The sequence below is a fragment of the Cupressus sempervirens genome, chromosome 3 (genome assembly GCF_028749045.1).
Source record: "Cupressus sempervirens isolate cs-2001-9-10 chromosome 3, ASM2874904v1, whole genome shotgun sequence".
NCBI lineage: Eukaryota > Viridiplantae > Streptophyta > Pinopsida > Cupressales > Cupressaceae > Cupressus > Cupressus sempervirens.
The window spans coordinates 685,243,425-685,266,340 of NC_143120.1; the positions used below are offsets into that span (position 1 = coordinate 685,243,425).

At 32.6% G+C, this 22,916-nt stretch overlaps 1 pseudogene; it reads right to left on the reverse strand.

Annotated features, from left to right (window-relative positions):
* Positions 1–219: 219 nt before the first annotated feature.
* Positions 220–1,554, reverse strand: LOC149568582 (aspartic proteinase nepenthesin-2 pseudogene; annotated as a pseudogene).
* Positions 1,555–22,916: the final 21,362 nt, after the last annotated feature.

The following is a 22,916-nucleotide window of genomic DNA, read 5'->3' on the forward strand; positions in this document are numbered from 1 at the left end:
TGTAGGTATAAATGATTTTATGCTTAGAAGATTGTTTAAAGTCAAGTTCTTTTAAAGTTTTTTTGACAGACAAACAAAAGTAAACTAAAAAGCCAAATAAGATAAATCATAGAGGAGACGAGAAAGCATATTACATTCGAAGTTGAGTGAAGAGGGAAACTGGGGACGAGGGCAACTGGAGAAACAAAGTAAACGGAAGAGGAAGGGAGTTACAATTATCTACAGAGAATCACACTTGGTGGGCTTGAAAGAGAGCGTGTTGTGAGCGTCGTTGTAGAGGATATGGAAGTTTTGCTGCTGTATGTTGCCGAAGATGGAAGGATTCCCACCACCCAACATCGCCAAGCACAGGAGATCATCAGATACCTGAAGAAAAACGTTGTCCGCTGGAAGCTCGTAATCCGCGCCGCCTTTGAAGTTGAAGACGACAGTTGGCCAGGTGACCTGAGAGGATGATGTCCCGTAACAGAGATCCAACCCAGTAGAAGACCCGTCTACTGGAGTGAGGTCAATGGCCGACTGAATGGCATCCTTCATAGGAGAGTACGCAGCGTCATCCATAAAGGTAATTGTGGTTCCGGAGTCAATTATCATACCTCCACTGCCGTCCGGTTGCAGGTCAAAAGTTCCAGGAGGAATATGTACGGCCTTACCATTGACGGTGATTCCTGTAATAGGAATGTACCAGAAAGTGGGAATGACACTGCTCTTAATGAGTGACATAGTCTGGCCTCCGCTCATGGAAGCGCCCTCCCCGAAAAAGAGAGGGCTGGTCTGTGAAGAAGAGTCGGTGATGGACAAGAGACAGTAGGAGAACATGTTCTCTGCTTTGGAGCCGAGCTGTGAGACGAGGGAGAGACCACCTCTTCCCAGTCCCACAAGACCACTGCCCTGAGAGAATCCTTGCCCTTCGTTGTCATGCCCGCATCCAAATCCAATGCCTTTAACCTTGCTGCTCCCAATTGACAGTGTCTCCGATGCCAGGTCCCCGCTGGTGAAGGAGCCATCGCCATACTGATACTTGAAGGTACAATCTGGACTGCATCCCGTTTGTGTGCTCCCCAACGCGTCACAAAGAGAATCGCCGCAGGGAATCGTAGAAAAAGTGGAGGACTTGGAGGGGTCGAAGATCGGCGTGGGCTGAGAGAAGCAGTCCTCGCAAGGTTTGCACTGAGTCCAAATGAGGTCACTCCCCGTGTCCACAATCGCCTCAAAGCTCACCGAGGGCGTTCCCACTCCAACGCTCATCAGAAATTCTCCGTTCCCAACTTGAACGGGCGTCTCAGCGTCTAATTTCCCTATTATCTGCTGCTTTGCAATTGCCTCTATCTTCTTCTTTCGTCCCATACTTCGATCCACAGCCAAGCGCATACGATCAGAGAAGCCCAACTCTGTCTCTGATCTGCGCGTCATATTCACCCTTATTCTTACATTTTCAATATCGCTGCTGGAGTACTTGGGCCAAGCACTAAACAGTCTGTCCGAAGAACATGATATCATGGGAATAGTAAGGCATATCAATGCCACAATACCCAACGTCTTTGAATACTCCATTTCCTGCCTGATTTCTAAAGCTGGGAACACTTTTCTGCTCTTACCCGCTCGCCTACATACTATATATAGATAGAGAAGGTTTTAGTCATGTTAAAATAGTTTATTCCGCATTTTAACAGATTCTCACGAGATATTCACCATTTTGTTTTGATGTGCTTGATACGGCGAATCTATTTTTTGATTTCTCTATCTATCTGTGCCCATCTCAATTCTGGGATTTTTCTAAAGTAGCGGACAGAACTTGGAAATAAACTAGTATCATTTGAATCTACACTTCAACTTAGTATTTCCGTGCACTCAATGGTTGATTAATTGCTGCCGTCCATGCAATCTATTGGACCATTGAGATTGAAATTAGAATCGAGTGGGTATTAATCTGTTGCCTTACCTTTGTTTGTTTTCTCTTAATCTATTTTTTATTTGACAAAAATGCTAAAATCTCAATCAAGCGTCCATGAGCATGCAACAATCTTACGAATAAATGCCAACAGTGAAATGATTAACCGCACCATGAATATGATATTTTGTGTTATCTTTTATAGATCATATTAAATAAAAACTAGCATTTGGGTATTTCTGAGAGATATTAAAGATCAATTAGAGGTAAAAATTGGTATAATCTGTTGTATATAGGCCTGCAATTAGTAAGGTCCAAAACCTCATAAACCAAGAACTATCTAATTGCAATTATAAACAACATTATAATTTAAAAAAATATTAAAATAATCATAACCTTGATCATGACATAAACTTAAGTCATTATTCTAAGGTAACCCCAATAAAAATTACATGTATGTCCAACCTTAACCTTAAGTCTAACTGTAATCAAGTTCAAACATTGAACTCAATGTTGACTATAATGTAAACCCTCACCCTAACCATAATTTTAATTCTAAACTCTATTCACAAGTCTAACCCTAACCCTAACTAAAACCCTATTCCTAAATAATAATTCAAATTCTAAACTCACTCCTAACCTTAACCATGTCATAAATCTGAAACATTTAATCTACTTATTAATTCCAACCTTAAAAAAATCATAACTCTAATCTAACCATAATACTAACCATCGTACAACCCCTTACCCTAACTATAATACCCTAAACACTATTTACATCCCCTTACCCTATCGTGATTCTGACTCTAACCTTCAATTAAACTTTGGACCTAATGCTTATCCTATTACATTAACCTTAACTTGTACATAATCCTAACCTTAAATATTAATCATAATTAAATCCCTAGCCCTAACCCTAACCCTAAACTCAATTCATGATATAAATCTTAAACATAATCATAACCATAAATATAACCTTGAACACTAACCATAATGATAAGACAAAAATAACAATGATTCAAAACTGACTCTTAATTAAGATTCTAATTATAATCTTAATTATACAAACTAAAATATTATCTTTAAAATTGATTTTAATCTATTATATGTAAAAAATTCAAACAAATAAAATTTAAAACATATGTATAAAATATTTTTTACTCAAAATATTATGCAATATTTATTTATTTAATTATTTATAATTATTTTTTATATTTTAAAAATTCATACTATTATCTCACAAAAAGAAATAACAAGAATAGAACAGAATATAGATTTTTGTAATTACAACAATACTGTGGCTACGCCTCTATTTATAGAGGAATTTGAATAATCATATATTAAAGAAACTTCTAGAATTCAAATTAAAAACTACTTACCTTCTACATGGGCAAAGATAGGATGTAGAGGAAGAAGTATACTTAACTAATTACGCCGAGAGGCGTTCTATACAATGGCAGCACAAATGCCCAGCACAAGAATATGCCAAGATTCCTTGTCAATAAAAAAGAAAGGAAAGCCGTTACACACTAATTTAATTAAAAATAATTTAATAAATACATTTTTAATTATGCTACTGACAACAAGAGTAAAATAACTGCCGCTGAGGTGTGCTATGCGGGTGGTGTTTCATGCATTTAAATTTGTTTTTGCATTTTGAAGTATTAGCCATGCAAATATGCCATTTCAAATGTTTCATTTTCATTCTTTCAAGATGATCGAATTAAAGAATTCGAATATAGCTCATGTAATGGCAGGAAGCCGTAAAGACAATTCTAATTCCTTATATATTATATTCTTCTCTCTTCTATTCTGCAAAAGTCTCTTACCTTGCTCATTTACAGTGCGTGAGAAGATCCGAAGGAGGCATTTAAGCCAGGATAAAGTAATTATTGACTGTACAAGCTGTGAGTCAAGTAAGGTTGTGATTTAAATTTCTTCAACCATATTTCATTCGTAAATACTAGTCTTTCTTTCTATGGCATATTCATATATGTTTGAATCGATATGTGTTTCAAGTTGTTGCTGATTCTTGCAATATATCCATATATGTTTGAATCGATATGTGTTTCAAGTTGTTGCTGATTCTTGCAATATATCCATAAATGTTTGAATCGATATGTGTTTGAAGTTGTTGTAGATTGTTGCAATATACTCTAAAATGAAAATCTTTTGCTCATTGTTGTATCTTAATTAATTTTTAAAAAACTTTCCTTTCCTTTCTCATTCTAAAATTCTAAAAACTTTCCTTTCCTTTTGCTCATTTTAAAATTCTATTTTATTTTTTTCCTCTCTACATAATTTTGGAAACTTTCTTTGTAAATAAAAGTAAAAATAAATGAGTTTTTTAATGACAATTGTTGAAATCAAAAGTGACTAAAATTTTAGTAAAAAGAAAAAAGAAACAAGGAAACAACATTTTTTAATAGTTAAATTTAAAACAACCACCTAAAAACATGAAATATAATCTTTAGAGTAAACCAAATAGGCCCATCTTCTTTACATGTCATGGACTGTGTCTAAACCTTAATGGATTCTATAATCTTCATTATTTTTGAGAATAAGTTAGGGAGCCTAATCATCTTTACCACAGCAAATTGTGACTTTTGAATCAACATCTGTCATTCTTGCTTGCTCCTCTATTTTCCTCTATTTGTTGCTCTGTATGCTAAGAATTGAATTTGCAACAATATTGAAAAAATGTTATTGCAATAATAAAAATCATGAGCACACAAATAACCTTATTAGCCATTGCTATGAATCTTTCATAGTTTATATACAGTTCTTTGTTTGCATAATAGAAACTTCCAAATCAAAATAATAGAAACTTCCACATTAAAATACATTTCCTTTCTTTTTCTCATTTCAAAATTCTAAAAACTTTACTTTCCTTTTTCTCATTCTAATTTTTCTAAAACTTTCCTTTCCTTTCTCATTGTAAAATTCTAAAAACTTTCCTTTCCTTTTGCTCATTTTAAAATTCTATTTTATTTTTTCCTCTCTAAATAATTTTGGAAACTTTCTTTGTAAATAAAAGTAAAAATAAATGAGTTTTTTAATGACAATTGTTGAAAATAAAAGTGACTAAAATTTTAGTAAAAAGAAAAAAGAAAGAAGGAAACAACATTTTTTAATAGTTAAATTTAAAACAACCACCTAAAAACATGAAATAAGTTTTTCCATACAAATTTTGTTTACATAATTTAAATAAATGAATAAATAAATAATATTTTCTTATGAGTAATAAAATGATGTTACACATGGTCTTTATTTTTATATGATTAAAAAATGAGAAAATAAACGATATGTAAAAAGTTCTAAGTATAGATAATATTAAATATTATAATACTAAGCAATTTATTATAATGTTAATTATATTTGAAAAAATATTTGTAATGTTTTCATTAAGATTAGTATATTGATTTAGAGTACTTGAATTAGATTACTATTTCAATTATAATAGTTTTGTAATTTACATTTAGATTAAATTTAATCTTCATATATTAATATTTGAAAATTGGATGGCAATGCTGCCATTTTCCAAATATTTTATTAAAGTGCCAATTTATTCATTTTTAAATTAAAAAATTAAATTTACACTTTTAATTTAGTTGATTGAAAATTAGAGTAGCCATATATTTATTTTAAGTTATGCTTATTTTTTATATGCAATATTAAAAGAATAAATAGTAACTTTTACGCATCAATCTTTGAAAAGTGGAAGGCAATACCGCCATTTTTAAAATATTATAATACTAAGCAATCAATTATAATGTTACCTATATCTAAAAATATTTGTAATGTTTCAAAAGTGGATGATAATGCCGCCATATATTTTCATTAAAATATCAATTTATTTGTTTGTAAATAAGAAAAAATAAATTTATACTTTCAATTTTGTTTTTCTATTGCAAAGTTTGACATCATGTATACATGTGTTTTGCAATAAAAGGTCTTTTAGACCATTGTTTTTTAAAATGATGTATCCAAGGTTTTCATAAATAAAATAATATATTTACATGATGTATCCAATGTTTCATATATAAAAAGTCATTATATATCTTCATATTTGTATATTTCTTTAACAAAATGTATTTTCATAATTTTTTTAATGTATTCTCTTATTTATTGTTCATACTTTCTTCATTTATTCTTAATTAATATATTTTTCAGCAATCTTTAAATCTTTAAATTGTTTGTCTCCATTCACAGATACTTTGATTTTACTCATTTAAAATATAAATTTTCTTCATTCGTGCAAACATTAAATATAAATTTAACTACTTATATAATAATCTTCATTGCTATAATTTTTCTGATGTCTACTAAATAAAGTATCCTTTAAATAAATCATATACACATTTTAATAGATGAAGTTTACTAATTTATATGGTTTCTATGGAAAATCATTTAGTGTCATGAAAAATATAGCTTAATTCACTAATATTAGTTTTGTACTAGCTATGGTGAGACCTAGGTTAAATTTTGAATTAGAGGAGGCAAGAAGAGAATACCAAAGGCAATATCAAAGAGAATACCGTAGACGTCAACAACAACAACAACAACAACAACAAACAGAAAATGAAACAGAACAACAAAGAATAACATTAAATCAAGGAAATAGGCAAAGTTATGGTAGAAGAAGGTCTGAAGTGTCAGTTGCACAACTAGAAAATGATGAAAGAGAGAACAGAAATGTACAGAGAAATAATCGTCAACGTACTTCTTAGAGGGTCCTTCCAGATACACAAAGGTGCAGAGTCCAACATGTTGAAGTGCAAGCAAGTGACATACATGAACATCCTATAGATGCAAACAATCAACTAAATGTTCAGTATGAAGGGTCTCCATCTGTAGAACATGTCCCAGAAACACCACAACATGAAAGTCAAATCCATGTGAATGATGAATTAGAAGGTGATAGAGAAAACATTCCCAATCCAAATGGTATGCTTCAATCCGAATTTTGAAGATTCCAAATGCAGTTTAGATATCAGATAGATAGTTTGAAAACACCAAAGATGTGTTATGTTTGTCAGGAGTCATATGCAGGAATGAAAGTATATCGCACCAGTGAGGGTCCAATATGCAATAGGTGTCATCAAGAGATAGGAATTCATAGGTTTTCATCTTCAAATAATATGGATCTAGGATGTCAACCACCAGAGCTTGCAAATTTAACTCAAGTTGAAGAAATGCTCATTGCACGTGCAAACCCTATATTGCAAGTTACAGATTCAATATAACTATAAAGGACATACCATTAGTTTTCCTTAGCATGTTGAACAATTACCAAAAGTCTTGCCACACACAATTGATCATTTACCAATCATCATTGTTCGAAGAAGGGATTAACGTACAGGATATAACTTTACTGTGAATAGGGATCGTGCTTATAGAGCATTGAAATACAAAGTTGAAAATGATAAATTTTATGCAGATGTTAGGATAGATGAAAGTGCTCTTAATGACTTGCCTTCAAATAGGGATGAGAATATTTTTCATAGATTAAAGACAGTGCACATGGAGTTTGATTCTGATGCAAATGAAGTTGTATTCCTAGGTCCTCTCATGGAGATAGATGAAGGTAATATAATTGAGCACACAAACTCTATGGCTTCAAGGCCACCTAATGCTCAAAGGGAAATGGAATTAATTCATGCTTGGGTTAATAATCCTGATGCAATTCCATCTGCTTTAATTGAGTGGCCATCTATAGGTGCATCACCTATCAATGAGTATGTCACATCTGGGTTGTTGGATATGGATTTCCCAACATTGTTTCTAGATGGAAGATGTGATTGGTTAGAGCCTAGAATGAAGCGGGTATACTTGCATGAATTTGTAAAGCATCTGATCAAATATAGGGATCATCGCTTTGGAAAACATCCAAGGTTTAGGTATTTTGTGCAGAACATGGTAATGAGACATCGCACACAAAGTTCAACATCTATTTTTGCAAAAAGTAGCGTTTAGGAAATGCCAATAACTATTCACGAATTGCGTGAACATATGGAAAATATGCCTCACAATAATCTTGCAGATAGGCTAATGCAATTTGGAACAAGTCTAAGAGGAACAAGATCATATTGGGAAAAATGTAAAGCAAAATTAACTGACTTGCTTGACCAACTTGGTACACCTACAATTTTCTTCACATTAAGTGCAGCAGATATGTAATGGCCCAATTTACATGCACTAATGCCTGGTATAGCACCTACTAATCCATGAGAGGCTCAAAGATGGAGAAGGCAGAATATCATCAACTATCCACATATTGTCACTTATTACATGCACTTAAGGAATACAATGTTCAGGAAAGAAATAATTGAAAAAGGTATGAAAGTAAAGGACTTTTGGTGTAGATATGAGTGGCAACATCGTGGTTCACCTCATGTTCATGGCTTCTTATGGCTCGAAGGGGCACCAAATATGGACACTATTAATTGGTCAAATGAGGATGAACAAAAATGTGCTGAGAGATATTTTGATTCCATTATTCATGCTTGGAATCCTAGACATGATCCACATCAAAGAAACATAAATGTAAGTTTCATATTATAAATGAGTTAAATATTAATATGTGTTTCTCACCTCTATCCAATAGAATAATCTATGAATTATCATTTATAGGTCTTCCAGAATTTTGGTGAGCATCCATGCCTGAAGCATACAATGCAACTAGCTGAGATGGATATAGACCAGGATTATGAACAGATACTCAATTGTGTTGAGAGACACACTGTTTGTAAGGAGGGAGCATGCGTTGGTAAAAAAAGAGGAAGAATGGTTTGCAGGTTAATCAAATTCAAAAAAAAATTATGTATAAATTTTCTATTTCACATTTTTTAACAAGTTGGGTTAACTACATATGTATCACCAATGTTTCAGGTATAATGCTCCTTGGCAATTAAATTTGGAGGGATCAAAGTTATATACCGATGTAGAATCGGGTGAGAAAAAATTTGAACCAGCAAGAAATGATGACAGAGTTAATACACACAATCGATACATACTGCAATTGTTGAGGGCTAATGTCGATTGGCAACCTATCCTTTCAAGACATGCAGTTATCAAATATATTGCAAAGTATGCAACAAAAGCAGAGAGAAGCTCTGAAACATATCAACAAATGTTGATGTGTCTTTCAAATCTTGAAAATCCCGATTTAGCATCACGGGCATATAGAAAGCTTTTAACAAAGACAGTTATAGAAAGAGATATTGGAGCTCAAGAAACATGCCATATGTTATTAGAACTTCTGTTGGTGGAGTGTAGTAGAAAGTTTGTCAATCTAAATGTGTCACGTGAAGTTTTCAAACCTGTGGTAATCAATGATGATAGAAATGAGGAAGAACTCACAAAATCTTTTGTTGATGGTTATAAAACAAGACCACTTTGTATGGAAGGTATCAATTTGATTAATGCAGTAGGGTCTTGGTTATATAATCCTAAAAGAAGAGGAGATAATAAATGGGGGCCAAGAAAAAAAGCAGCTATTGTTAGAGTTTTTCCTAGGTATTTTTCTATTCCTCCACGAGATTCTGATAAGTGGGTGAACTTTTATTTGTCTGAGTTGTTACTATACAAACCTTTTCATAATGTTGAGAGAGACATTGGTCATGATGATGATACTATAGTAGCAAATTGGGACTCCCTCAATTATAATCCTTGGCATGTCTGAAGGCAAGACCATGCACAAAATAATGAACCTTCAAGTGATTTAGGGACAGAAGATAATGGAGCCATTCAGGAAAATAATATAGAACATGAGTGGGAAATAATATCTAGGTTAAATCGTGGTCAACATATGCTAGTTTCTGAAATTGACATGTTGGGAAGAAGAGATATTGATAGAAATACAAATTGGTGTAGTGGATATCAAAGTGAAGAGGAGACAATCTGAGCAATAAATTTCATACCTAAAATGAAAAAGCATGGATTTCTTATGTATGATGACATTCCACAGTGTATCAACTTTACAACTCTTAGTCACAAGCAACAAAAGGCAGTCGACATTATTCTGACACACTACCATAGCAATCAAGTGGGAAATCCTTTGTTTATGATAATTCAAGGAACAACCAGAACGGGAAAGTCTTATCTAATTGGTGCCATCAATCAATCTTTTCAAATGGCATCGATGACAAATCCTTCTCCTCTTCTATTGCTTGCACCAACTGGAGTTGCAACTTTCAATATAGGAGCATCTACCATTCATTCAAAGTTGCGAATTCCAATTATAAATTTTACCCAACTACAAGGGACAAGACTTACAAGCTTTCAACAAGAGATCGAAAATATAAAATATATTTTGATTGATGAAATGAGCTTCATTGGCTAGAACATGCTGGAAAATATAGATAGTCGACTTAGACAAGCCTTCCCGCATAAAGCAGACATAAGCTTTGGAGGTATCCCTTTCCGTACATCACATGGTGTTATTAATGTCTTCTAATTCTTATTAAGATTGGTCATATAGAATACATATCTTTTGATTTTACTTTATATATGTAACTAAAAATTTTGCAACTATCTTTCAGGTGTATCTATTATTTTAGTTGGTGATTTGGGGAAATTCCCTCTTGTTAATGATAGACCAGCATATGATAGCAATAGGCGGGCAACAAGAATTCAAGACAGTGGTTACACTAGATAAAGTATTTAGGCAAGATGGAGAAAATATCCAACAACAAAGATTTCATCAGCTTCTCACAAATGTGAGAGATGCGAATCCACAAATAGATGACTAGAACTTGCTTATGACATGAACACCTATAAGATTAGATGTTGCAAGCAATGATGGGTTTGATAGGGCAGTGCATTTATTCTCTACAAATGACAATGTTTGTAACCATAACATGAGGATGTTGTATTCTTTAAGACATCCAGTTGCACGTAGCCTTGCAACCAAGTCAAGGAATGGTAATGGAAATGAAGATTTATCAAGCGAGGAACTTGATACAGAGTTATTGCTTAGTAACAATGCAAGAGTAATGTTGACTACAAATCTATGGATAGAAGCTGGTCTTGTGAATCGATCATTCAGATATATCAGAAATATTGTCTACAAACCAGGAACTACTCCACCTGATCCACCATCATATGTTACAGTTGAATTTGACAATTACTCTGGAGTACCATTTGATGATCACCATTGCAAAGGGGTAGGACCTTTCAACTACCATTAAGGTTGGCATGTGCATTGACTATTCACAAATCTCAAGGGCTAACTCTTTCAAAAGGCACAATTGACATAGGTCCAAGAGAAAGACCAGGATTGACATTTGTGGGGATATCTCATGTTAAGTCACTGGAAGGTTTGAGGATAATGCCACCCTTTACATACGACCATTATGAGAAAATGAAAAGTGGGAAACAACTTTCAAAGAGAAAAGTAGAAGAATGTAGATTGAGAAGTCTTGAAAATCATTGATATTTTGAAACATATTATTTAATAATAAAGATTTATTTGTTCTACTACATTATGTGATCATCATCATCAACTATTATTTTGTTATTCTTATTATGCACATTGATAGTTCATATTCCACAGTTAATGAAAAGTATAATTTGATATGCTCAATCTGACATGATAACCTTTTTATTTGCACATTTTAATGCTTGCAAGTACCATTACGCTGAAATTTTATTATACTAATTCTCTAATTTATAAATTTAACTATGATCATCAATTGGGTCCACAAATTAAGTTTATAATATTATTTCAAATTATAAAGGCATTCTTCAATTCAAATAAATCATAATGTTTTTGCTTCATTACTTTCAACCAATACATTGCTACTCAATATTTTAAATCTATGTTTGTCTATTCTTCACTATCCATGAATGGTCATAATATTACCATGTTTCAATACCCAAAGTTTCATTACAAATTTTAATACAATTTGGTTTTATATTTATTTTCTCCACAATTGATTGTACTAAGTGACCTATTCTATTTTTTCAAGACCATTATTGATATAAAATATTTATCCCTCTCATTAAGTATACATTTGTTCTATTTTTTTTAAATTGGTGATAATGCTTTCTAAATTGTTTTCCATGTTTTTTTTGGGCCATGGAAGCCTCTGATAGACAGTCAAGCATTGTTGACATGAGCCCAACTACTTCAGTAGACTCAAATCATTTTTATGAGATAGAGTTTCAGAAGTGTGCACATATAATCAAACAATGTTTTACAACTATGGTAAAAGCTCTTGAGAATGTAGCTTTATCTATTGATCATGTACAAGAGATAGGGATAATGGAGATGGAAGATGTTGCGAAATATGTACACAACACATCTACAAAAGTAGATGCATTTCCATCCATGATGAAAGAGGTCTATGATGATCATATTATGAACAAAGGCCGTAATACAATTTTAATCTCTGAAGAATATGTCATGTACTTACATCATTATGGAGAACTATACACATGGTCCATATGATGATTTCACAATTTTTAGTATTTCACTCATTACTTTATCTAGAGAATTGTACTAGGAGATGTTGTTCTCCTTTCACCTATGTATCAAAAAAATAAATAAACAATGTAACTTCTTAGCTCAAATTCTTCTCAACTATACTTGCAAATATTTCAAATCTTTTTTCTTCACCTTTGTGTTTGTATTATTAAAGCTTTAACATGAGATATATCATTTATATGTTGATCATTAAATTATGTATAAAATTGATGTTTTATTTCTAACTATTAATCCACTCTAAAGAAGAATATTCATTTTATACTCATTTTAAGTGCAATCATTACCTCAATAACATTTAGTAGTCCTTTATTGTACACTATTTATGCTAAGCATAATTAACATTAATCAATTTTCTATTTATAAATGCAACTATTAAAGTTATAAAACTACATAAGGAACATTGTAATCCTGATATTGCTCTATTATGGTAAGAGGCATGTGTAAGGAGAACAAGCTGCTCTCCTAAATGTAACTTAAAACATAACAACAATTGTAATTCTAACCGTGGTCCTACTTTTCCCCTAACCATAATTCTAATGCTTTGTCTACCCCTAACTCAAACTATAAGCCTAATTGCAACTTAGAATTTAACCCTAACTCATATTTTAACCCTCACCCTAACCCTTACCCTGACCCTAACCCTTTCTCTACCCATATCTTTAATTCTAACCCTAACCCTATGCCTACACCTACCCCTACCTCTAACACTAACATTAATTGTACCTTTAACCATTGTCCTACTTTTTTCCTAACCTAATCCTAACTCTAATTTTGACTCTAACTCTAACTCATATTCTAACCATAAGCTGAAACCTAACCTTAACCTTAACCTTATCTCTAACCCTAACCCTAACCCTAACCCTAACCCTAACCCTAACCCTAACCCTAACCCTAACTCTAATACTAACACTAACCCTAACCCTACCCCTACCCCTAGCTCTAACTCTAAATATAACTCTATCATAATTATAATATAGCCCTAACCCTAACCCTAACTTTATGCTGATTGAAATTGTAACCCTAACTCAAACCCATACCTTAACTTTAACCCTGATGTAACTCTATATATATTGCTAACTCAATATATAAACCTAACCCTAACCATAACCCATAATCTAACCCTTTCTCTACCCCTTTGTCTAACTCCACCCATAATCATAATCGTAACCCTATTGCACCCCTAACTCTAACTATGAATCTAACTCTACAATAATTTTACTTTAATATTAACCCTACCTCTAACCCTAAATCTATCCTTAAACTTGATTTAAAACTCTAACCTTAACCCTAACTCTAACATTAACCCTAATTCAAACCCTACTTGTAATATTAAATCTATTTGTAACTCTAACCCTAACCCTAATTGTAATTCTAACCCAAACTTTAAGTGTAACTCTGTCTCTAACTATAACCCTAACTCAAACTATAACCCTAACTCTAACCCTAAGTCAAACTCATGCTCTAACCCTTAACTTGACCCTATCCTTGACCATAACCCTAACCCTAATACTAAGCCTTTCTCTACCCCTATCTATAACCCTAACCCTAACCTTAACTCTAATCCTAACCTTAACCGTAACTCTAATCCTATCACTAACCTTAACCTTACTCCTACCCCTACCTCTAACTGTAAATCTAACTCTACCATATCTATACTTTAACCCTAATCCTAACCCTAACTCTAACCTTAACCCTAACTCAAACCCTTACGCTAACTTTGACCCTGATGCTACCTCTATATATAACATTATCTCTATATAAACATAACCCTAACAATAACCTTATGCCTAACCCTTTCTCTATCTCTAACCCTAACCCTAACCTTGATTGTAACCCTACCCCTACCTCTAATTGTAGCCTTGAATCTAACTCTACCATAATTGGACTTTAACCCTAACAATTATTTTAACTCCAACCCTAACCCTAACCATGACTGTAACCCTACCCCTACCTCTAATTGTAGGCCTAAATCTAACTCTACCATAAATGGACTTTAACTCTAACCCTAAAAATTATGTTAACCCTAAAGCTAACCCTAACTCTAACCCTTTCTATACACCTATCTCTAACCCTGACCCTAACTCTAATTCTAACCCTAACACTAACCCTAAACCTTACCCCAACCATACCCATAACTCTAACCCTAACTCTAACTCTAACTATAAATCTAACTTCACCATAATTAGACTCTAATCCTAACTGTATCCCTTAGTTTAATCTTGACTACAACCCTAACCCTAACTCTATCCTTAACCCCAACTCAAAACTCTAACCCTAACCTTAACCCTTACTTTAATCTTCACTAAAATCCTAACGCTAACTCTAACCTCAACCCTGATTCAAAACTCTAACCCAAACCTTAACCCTTACTTAAATCTTCACTAAAAATGTAACCCTTATTTTAACTCTAATTCTAACTCTACCTCAACCCTAACTCTAATTCTAACCCTAACCCTAACAATAATAGTAACCTAAACCCTAATTCTTACCATTGTCCTTACCCTAACCCTAACACTAACACACTCTAATTCTAAACCTAACCCTAAATCTAACCCTAAGAATAGTCATAATCTTAAAATAGCCCTTGCCCTAGCCCTAACCCTAACCCTAACTCTAATTGTAACTCTAATCCTAATCCTAACTCTACCTCTAGTTGTAACCCTAACCCTAACCCTAACTCTAATTAAAATCCTAACCCTAACCCTAATGATAACCCTAACCCTAACCCTATTTCTAACCCTAACCCTAACCCTAACTCTACTCTTCAATATAACAATTTACCTAACAATATCCTTAAAATAAAACTCGATTAAATTGATAAGAATTTAAAAAAAAATGTTCAATAATTTTATATTTCTACTATTTTATAGTAAGTTTATACAACTATATTTAAAAAGAAATAAAAAAATCAATACTAACCTTATCAAAAATAGAAAAATTAAATTTTTTTTTTTCTGGTTGCACCGCGACTGCCACTAGCTTATATATACCTATATATATATTACGCCGAGAGTAATCGTTCTCAAGGCGCCTATTTTCATTTTCATAAATCCCAACTGTGATTAAAATAACCTTGGGATTAAATGAAAATAGGTGCCTCGAGAACGATTACTCTCAGCGTAATATATATATATAAGTATACATAAGCTAGTTTTGACATCACTTATAGTTGGCTGTGAAATGCAACAGATTACAAAGCCAAACAATAGTTTCATTATAATAGATCTGGTGACGTGGGAGAGAAATACTAACTTTCAACAGTAATTATTTCGGTATGGATTTTGAGGATTCCTCTATATCATACATTCTAATTACAACTTTTTAACTTTGTCTTTGAGAAGCAAGTGTTTCTATGAGATCCCACCTACTCTTGATGCTTAGGTTTGAAATTTACAAAAGATACGTGACTTTCTGATAGTCCACTATTTGTGCAGAGATTGGGATTTGTCCCAACAAAATTGATTGTCACTACTCTTCTGGAATAGATATATTAGTCGTCGCCTAAACCTCTTCACTGGGCTAGGCCAATTGCTCATGGAGTCCCTCACTACTCCACATAATTTCTCCACTTCTTTGTCCATTGATTTTGATTTTCCCGACTGTTGATCAGACATAAAAATGTATTCAAAGTAACGGAAACAATACAACATTCAAATTTTGTCCAGTACCATTTGGAGGCAGGGCAAGGATGCTCATAGAAGGATCCTTTAATAGATTCAAAATTTCCTCCACTTTGTCTTTGATGGCCTCGTATTCCTCATTTTTCCAATCGATGTGGGATTGAACTTGGCTGCATTTGAATTGGGGTTTAAGGGTTTTCTGAGCTCTCTTTTCTTTGTAGATGGGCCTCCCTGTTTTAGTAAAGCCTCTGTCCAACATCAATGTGTAGGCACCTCTGTCTTTTGCAATATAATTTCCCACAACATCGTGTCTGAGCACACATCACGGTAGGTGAGGCCAAACACCACAAAAATTAACATTGGCCATCAAATAATTAACGGTCTGTTTGGCTGCGGGAATAGGAATAGCTATTTTGGAATACTTATTTGGGTACGTATTCCTATTCCTTGTTTGGTTCCGCCAGAATTTGAGAATTTGATGGAAAATTTGCAAACCAAAAATTTATGTTTTCTAAAATAAATAAAACTGGAATAGGAATACATATTCCAATTCCACCTATTTAGGTGGAATTGCAAAACCTCATTTTTGGGCCAAACTTGGAGTATGTATTCCTATTTTATTTCGTATTCCAATTCTGATTTGGTGCATCCAAACGAAGAATTTGAAATTTTAAAAATTTACATATGCCTATTCCACTTGTATTCCCATTGCCAAATAGACCCTAAAGTGATTGAGCTAACAACATGCCAAAAATAAGGGCTTGACCCAATGATAGCTCATGCAAATTAAATCAGTGGATGTCAAAAGTGGTTAGATACAATTTTGCGGGCCAAAGTAAGTCCACAAGTAGATCCGCTATCAAGTTTGAGAATGTACAACATCATTAAACGAATGGAGAATGAAAAAATGAATGAAAAGTTATGGCCGAATGAATTTTTTTCAATCGTCTTGCGTTAGGTCTAGTTAGCTTCTAACTGACAAGTTTAGTATAGGTATGCCTTCAAGAAGAAAATTTACACTACTTATAAGTTTTTATAATTTAAATATTAAAATAATAACAATAAATTATAATATGATTATTACATTAAATAAAACTATCTTATAATAATCATCACATTCATTTGTACAATAATAATCATGAAATTGTTCAAATTGCATAAATATAGACTAAATTCATTGAAGAAATATATATAACAATTTAAGACAGATTTATTTTTGTCCTAAAAAAATATTTTTGAAGGCACGTAAAAGCCCTAACAAAGAGTATTAACCAGAAGTAACATAGATAGTACAAACTTAAATTAGATAGTTGCTCATTAGATTAAACATGACATAGTGACACACACACACACACACACACACACATATGTATGTATGTATGTATGTATGTAAGTATATATGTATGTGTGTGTATATATATATATATATATGTATATATATATATATATGTATATATATGTATGCATGTATATATATACATATATATGTATGTATATACATGTATATGTATATATACATACATATATATACATATGTATGTATATATGTATATGTATATATGTGTGTGTGTGTATATATGTATATGTATGTAAATATATGTATATGTATGTATATATATACACATCTACACATACACACATATATCTATACACACACAAATACAGGTATATGTATGTGTATATATATACATCTATTTATATATGTGTGATAACACATTCGTTTTCATTTGTCAAATGGAATAATTTGAATTTCTCATCTATCTAAATTTACAAGACTACCTACAAATTGATTTGGATCATGTTTCAATAGATTCTCCTACACCTTCATATATCCCTCCATATCCTACACATTCACCATTGTTTTCATTTTGGTGTGATTTAAATACCCCATATATTACATTCAAGATTAAAGAGATGTGTAAGGAAGCATTCACCTTTGCAGGATACAATCAAGTATTTTTTTCATGACATTTTGTAAATATTTTAGGTTAGGAAGGTGATAATTAGTTAAATTCTCTTCCATTCATACAAATGCATCCATATTTTCTCTTACATTCTTTAATCGATATGGATGGTGATTAAATTACACATTTCTCATTCCACTATGTGGCTAGTAATATTTATTCATCATAAAATTATGATCAAAGAATATCTTTAATGTTAGAGTTTTGAAGTTTTCAGGCCTTTCCTACAAAATAATATTCAAATTAATTGATAATATATCTTCATCACTACAAATTTATCAAAGAAATTTTGAAGGCTCTTTACTTCATAAAGATAGTGTCCTTAACACAGTAATAAATATATCTTTTCTTAACAATAAGAAATTTAAAAAAAAATTTCATAAGAACACATATAATTAATATCTTACATTTCATAGGATGAAATTTCTAGTACATACCTATTGCTCAGTAGTCATACCATGCTTAACATAATCATGTTTAATAAGCTTTTGTTTTGTTTATGTAAATTCTAAATAAAATTACTACCTCAATTTTTTTATCATATTCAAATATTAGGGTTCTTCACTAGAGGGAAATGACCAATAAAATTCATGAATAACTATTTTAATTTCAAGATGAGTTGTGTGAAGGAAAATTCTTTTCCTTGTATAAACTAAAATAATTTAAAAATCTTATCCACCTAGATTTATAATACCACCCACAAATTGATTAGGATCCTACTCTAAAGTTTTTCACGTACCTTCAAATATATCACCATAGCCAATACATTCACCATTGTGTTCATTTTTGTGTTATTAAAATACCTCATATATTACATTCAAAATTAAGAGATGCACGAGGAAACAATGGCACCCTCATATGATGCAATCAAATTTTTTTTTGTCACAACCTAGTGTAAATAATTTAGGTAAATTAGTTAATTTATCTTCCATTCATAAATATGCACCCACTTTTCCTCTTTTACTCATTAGCTATGGATGGTGATTAAATTACATATTTCCTATTCTACCATGTGTGTTCATCTTAGTTTATTATACCCCAAAAAATACCCTTGATATTATAGGTTGTAATTTTTCAGCCCTCTCCTACACAATTATATGTAAATTTATATATATTATATATAGTGTCATGCTACCATTTTGCTAAGTGATCACATGAATATTTCTCTAGTCTTTGATCTTCCTCAATACAAGTTGATCAAATGACTTATTAAAGGCTCTTTAGTTAATCAATATAGTGTCCTTCAAAAACCAATAAATTTATTCTCCCAAAACACCATAAGAAATTATTTTATACATTTTATAAGAACATATAGAATTAGTATTTTACATTTAGTAGATGATTTTTCAAGCACAAACCTGCTAGCCACCCCTCATACCAAGATTAATATAGTCATATTTAATAAACTTGCATTTCATTTATATAGAATCTAAAAAAAGAGTGACACATGTTTCTAAGAGGGTGACACATGTTTGTACTTTTACCCATGTATATACACATACATATAGATATGTATATACACATAAATATACATATGCAAATATGCATACATGTGTATATATATATACATATGTAGATATGTATACACACACACACATCTACACAAAAAGAGATATATACACACACATATAAATCTTTTGTGTGTGTGTGTGTGTGTGTGTGTGTGTGAGAGAGAGAGAGAGAGAGAGAGAGAGAGAGAGAGAGAGAGAGAGAGAGAGAGAGAGAGAGAGAGAGAGAGCATTTTCTTTTTCATTTTTCAAATGGAATAAATTGAATTTCTCATCTATGTAGATTTACAAGACCACCTATAAATTGATTTGGATCATATTCTAATAGATTCTCTCACACCTTCAGATATACCTCCATATCTTATGCAACCATTATTTTCATTTTGGTGTGATTTAAATACCCCATATATTACATTCAAGATTATAGAGATGTGGGAGGAAGCATTAGCACCTTTGTAGGATACAATCAAATATTTTTTTTCATGACATCTTGTAAATTTTTTAGGTTACAAAGATGACAACTAGTTAATTTCTCTTCCATTCATATAAGTGCATTTACCTTTTCTCTTACATTCTTCAATCTATATGGATGGTGATTAAATTATATGTTACTGATTCCACTATGTAGCTAGTAGAATTTATTCATCCTAAAATTATGTTCAAAGAATATTTTTTAATGTTAGAGTTTGGTAATTTTCATCCATCTCCTACACAATTATATTCAAATTAATTGATAATATATATAAAATCATGTTTCTATTTCTCTAAGTGATCAATAAAATATTCCTCTATTCTTTAATCTTCATCACTAAAAACTTTATCAAAGCACTTTTGAAGGCTCTTTATGTCATAAAGATAGTGCCCTTTGAAGAAGTTGAGAAAACCAACTTCATAGTTTGCCAAGAACACCTGCATGCAAAATAACCTGTTGCTAGAAGAAAACCAAAGAGGAAAAAATGAAGCTTGGAAATATCAATGGAGTGAGAGAGAGAAAATGTATTCCAAGATAATGAAAAAACAATTACAAGAGTTCAACCTTAAAGTTGAATGAAAACCTAAAGCCTAAGAAAGCTAGGTTGCACATTAATAATTAATAAAAGAATTAATTATTAATGCACCTAAGAGAAAGCTCAAGCACTAAAGAGTAATAATTTAACTAATTAAATCAAAATTATTTAAGTAGTAGCAAAATAAAATATTACTCTAACACCCCCCCTTAAGCTAAGCGTAGGGGAAAAACAAACCTAGGATAGCTATGAAAGCAGGAAATGGGTCCCTACAACAAGACCTGATCAGTTACCCAATACAAGAAAATCTCTGTAAATTGGAGAAAAAGGAGAAAAATTAGCGGGAAAAAATCCTCTCCAAAAAGAGATAGAAAAAATTTAAAAAATGAAATGGCTCAAGAAACTCTCTTAATACCATAAGTTCAACCAACCCCTCCCATGAGAGAGAGAAGAGACACCAAAGGCGCCCGCCCCCCCCCCCCCCCCCTCCGCCCAAAATGATAATCAAACCAATGGAAATCCAATGAGGAAGAAACAAAGGAATAGAACAAGGGAACCCCTAAATGAGAGGTGAAACTAGAAGGCCTAACTGTTGCTCAAAGGAGAAAATATGAGGAACCTGAAAAGGAATTCCCAATGTAGGTGATTTTACAGAGGTGTTAACACTATCATGAAAGAGGAGATGAATTTCCTCTATACAAAATCCTCAATAAGTACACCTGGAAGCTCATTGAATGGAGTTGGAGGGTTACGTAGAGTTGAAGAAGAATCCTGCTAAAGAGAAAAGACCTCAATAGGATGTGGTGTGGTAATCAAAATAGTGATCTTCAGAACAATACAAAGGTTCAAGTGTTTTGATTGCATCACATGATGTTCTCGCGAAAGTGAAGAGCTATGCTCTGACAATGGAGATGATGGACCAAGTACAAGAGGGTGTAGAGATGGGCAGTATGATCAACTATCCCTATAGCAATAAGGCCTCTTGTTCCACTATCTCAAATGAAGACTGAATCTATAGTGAACTCAATTGTCTCCCCCGATCCACTGTGTGTAATCTGATAAATCAAGAGAAAGTTTTTAGAAAGAGATGGAACATACAATACATCATTGAATGTGCCATCCTGAATGCTAACTAAACCTTTCCTACAAACTATTAGGGTAGTGTTATCCCTCATGAAAATATAAGGAATGGGAGAAACCTCAATAGTAGAGAAAACCCCTTGAGAAGATGCCATATGGTGAGAAGCACCTGAATCTAGTATCTAAGGGACCTAGGAAGGGAATGAAATGGATACTTGTAATGCATGAACTAGTCCAAAATTTGGTGTAGGTTCTGAAGATATGGAAGAAGACTGAAAAGTAGACCCCTGTGAGATAGAAGAGGATGGAGAGAAAATAGTGCTCTTCTAAAGAAGAGCTTACAAATTTGCAATTTATTTTTCATTGCCATCAAATCTCTCCTAAAAACAATGTGACTGATTATGAGGTCCCTTCCAATAGTAGGAACATGTAGGAATCTCAATCTTTTGCTTCTCTTTCTTAGAAGAAGATGATGGGTTAGTAGAGTGTTGAGAAGAGGAATCTAATATTTGCTTTGGCTTCTTCTTCTTTCTACCTTGAGTTGTCTTGGAAAACAATGCCTATGACTATGAACCTATAAGTGAATCTATCTGAGTGAGCTTGGATTGCTCATGAGTCAACCGATCATAGAATGTCTCAAAAGAGGGCATAACATGTTATGTACCTAGAGCATCCATAGTGGAATAGAAGGAAGAAGTAAAAATATGATAAGGACCTCAAACCTTTAAGAGCATCAGAAAGATATACTCATTATCTGACTTTGTCTTTCCAAAAACCTATAAAATAGATTGAAGAGACTTGAACTTCATCAAGAAGTCCTCAATGCTAGTGAATGATTCAGCTACCAAGGAGGTGAACTCTACATCTATTTGTAGAACCTAAACTGATTCATTGTGCCAAACAAGGTGGAAAACTTGTCCTACATAGCCATGGGTGTAGTTAAACCATCTAGGTGAAATAGTAACCCATTTAAATATTTAGTGCAATGAAGCCTATTGTCTCATCCATCTTATTTTGCTACATAAGAACCTCATAAGGCCTCTATAAAACTGGCATAGCCATATTGAGACATGCCCATAACCCCTTTTCCATAAGCAATTTGGTCATCTGTCCTTTCCAAGTATGGTAGTTGTGAGGTGTAAGGAAGGTGACAAAAGAGTTCGCCATTGAGAGAAAGTAGACAAAAGTAGAAGGGTTGTTTCTGAATTGAATTATAAAAAGGAAAATGCATCCCCAATAATGTATAAATTTATCCCTTGTATACTAAAGAAACAACAAAGGAAAGCACAAAAAAAAGAAGAAAACCTAGATATTAGATGCAGAGAGATAGAAAACTAAAGCCTCTACTTCAATGCCA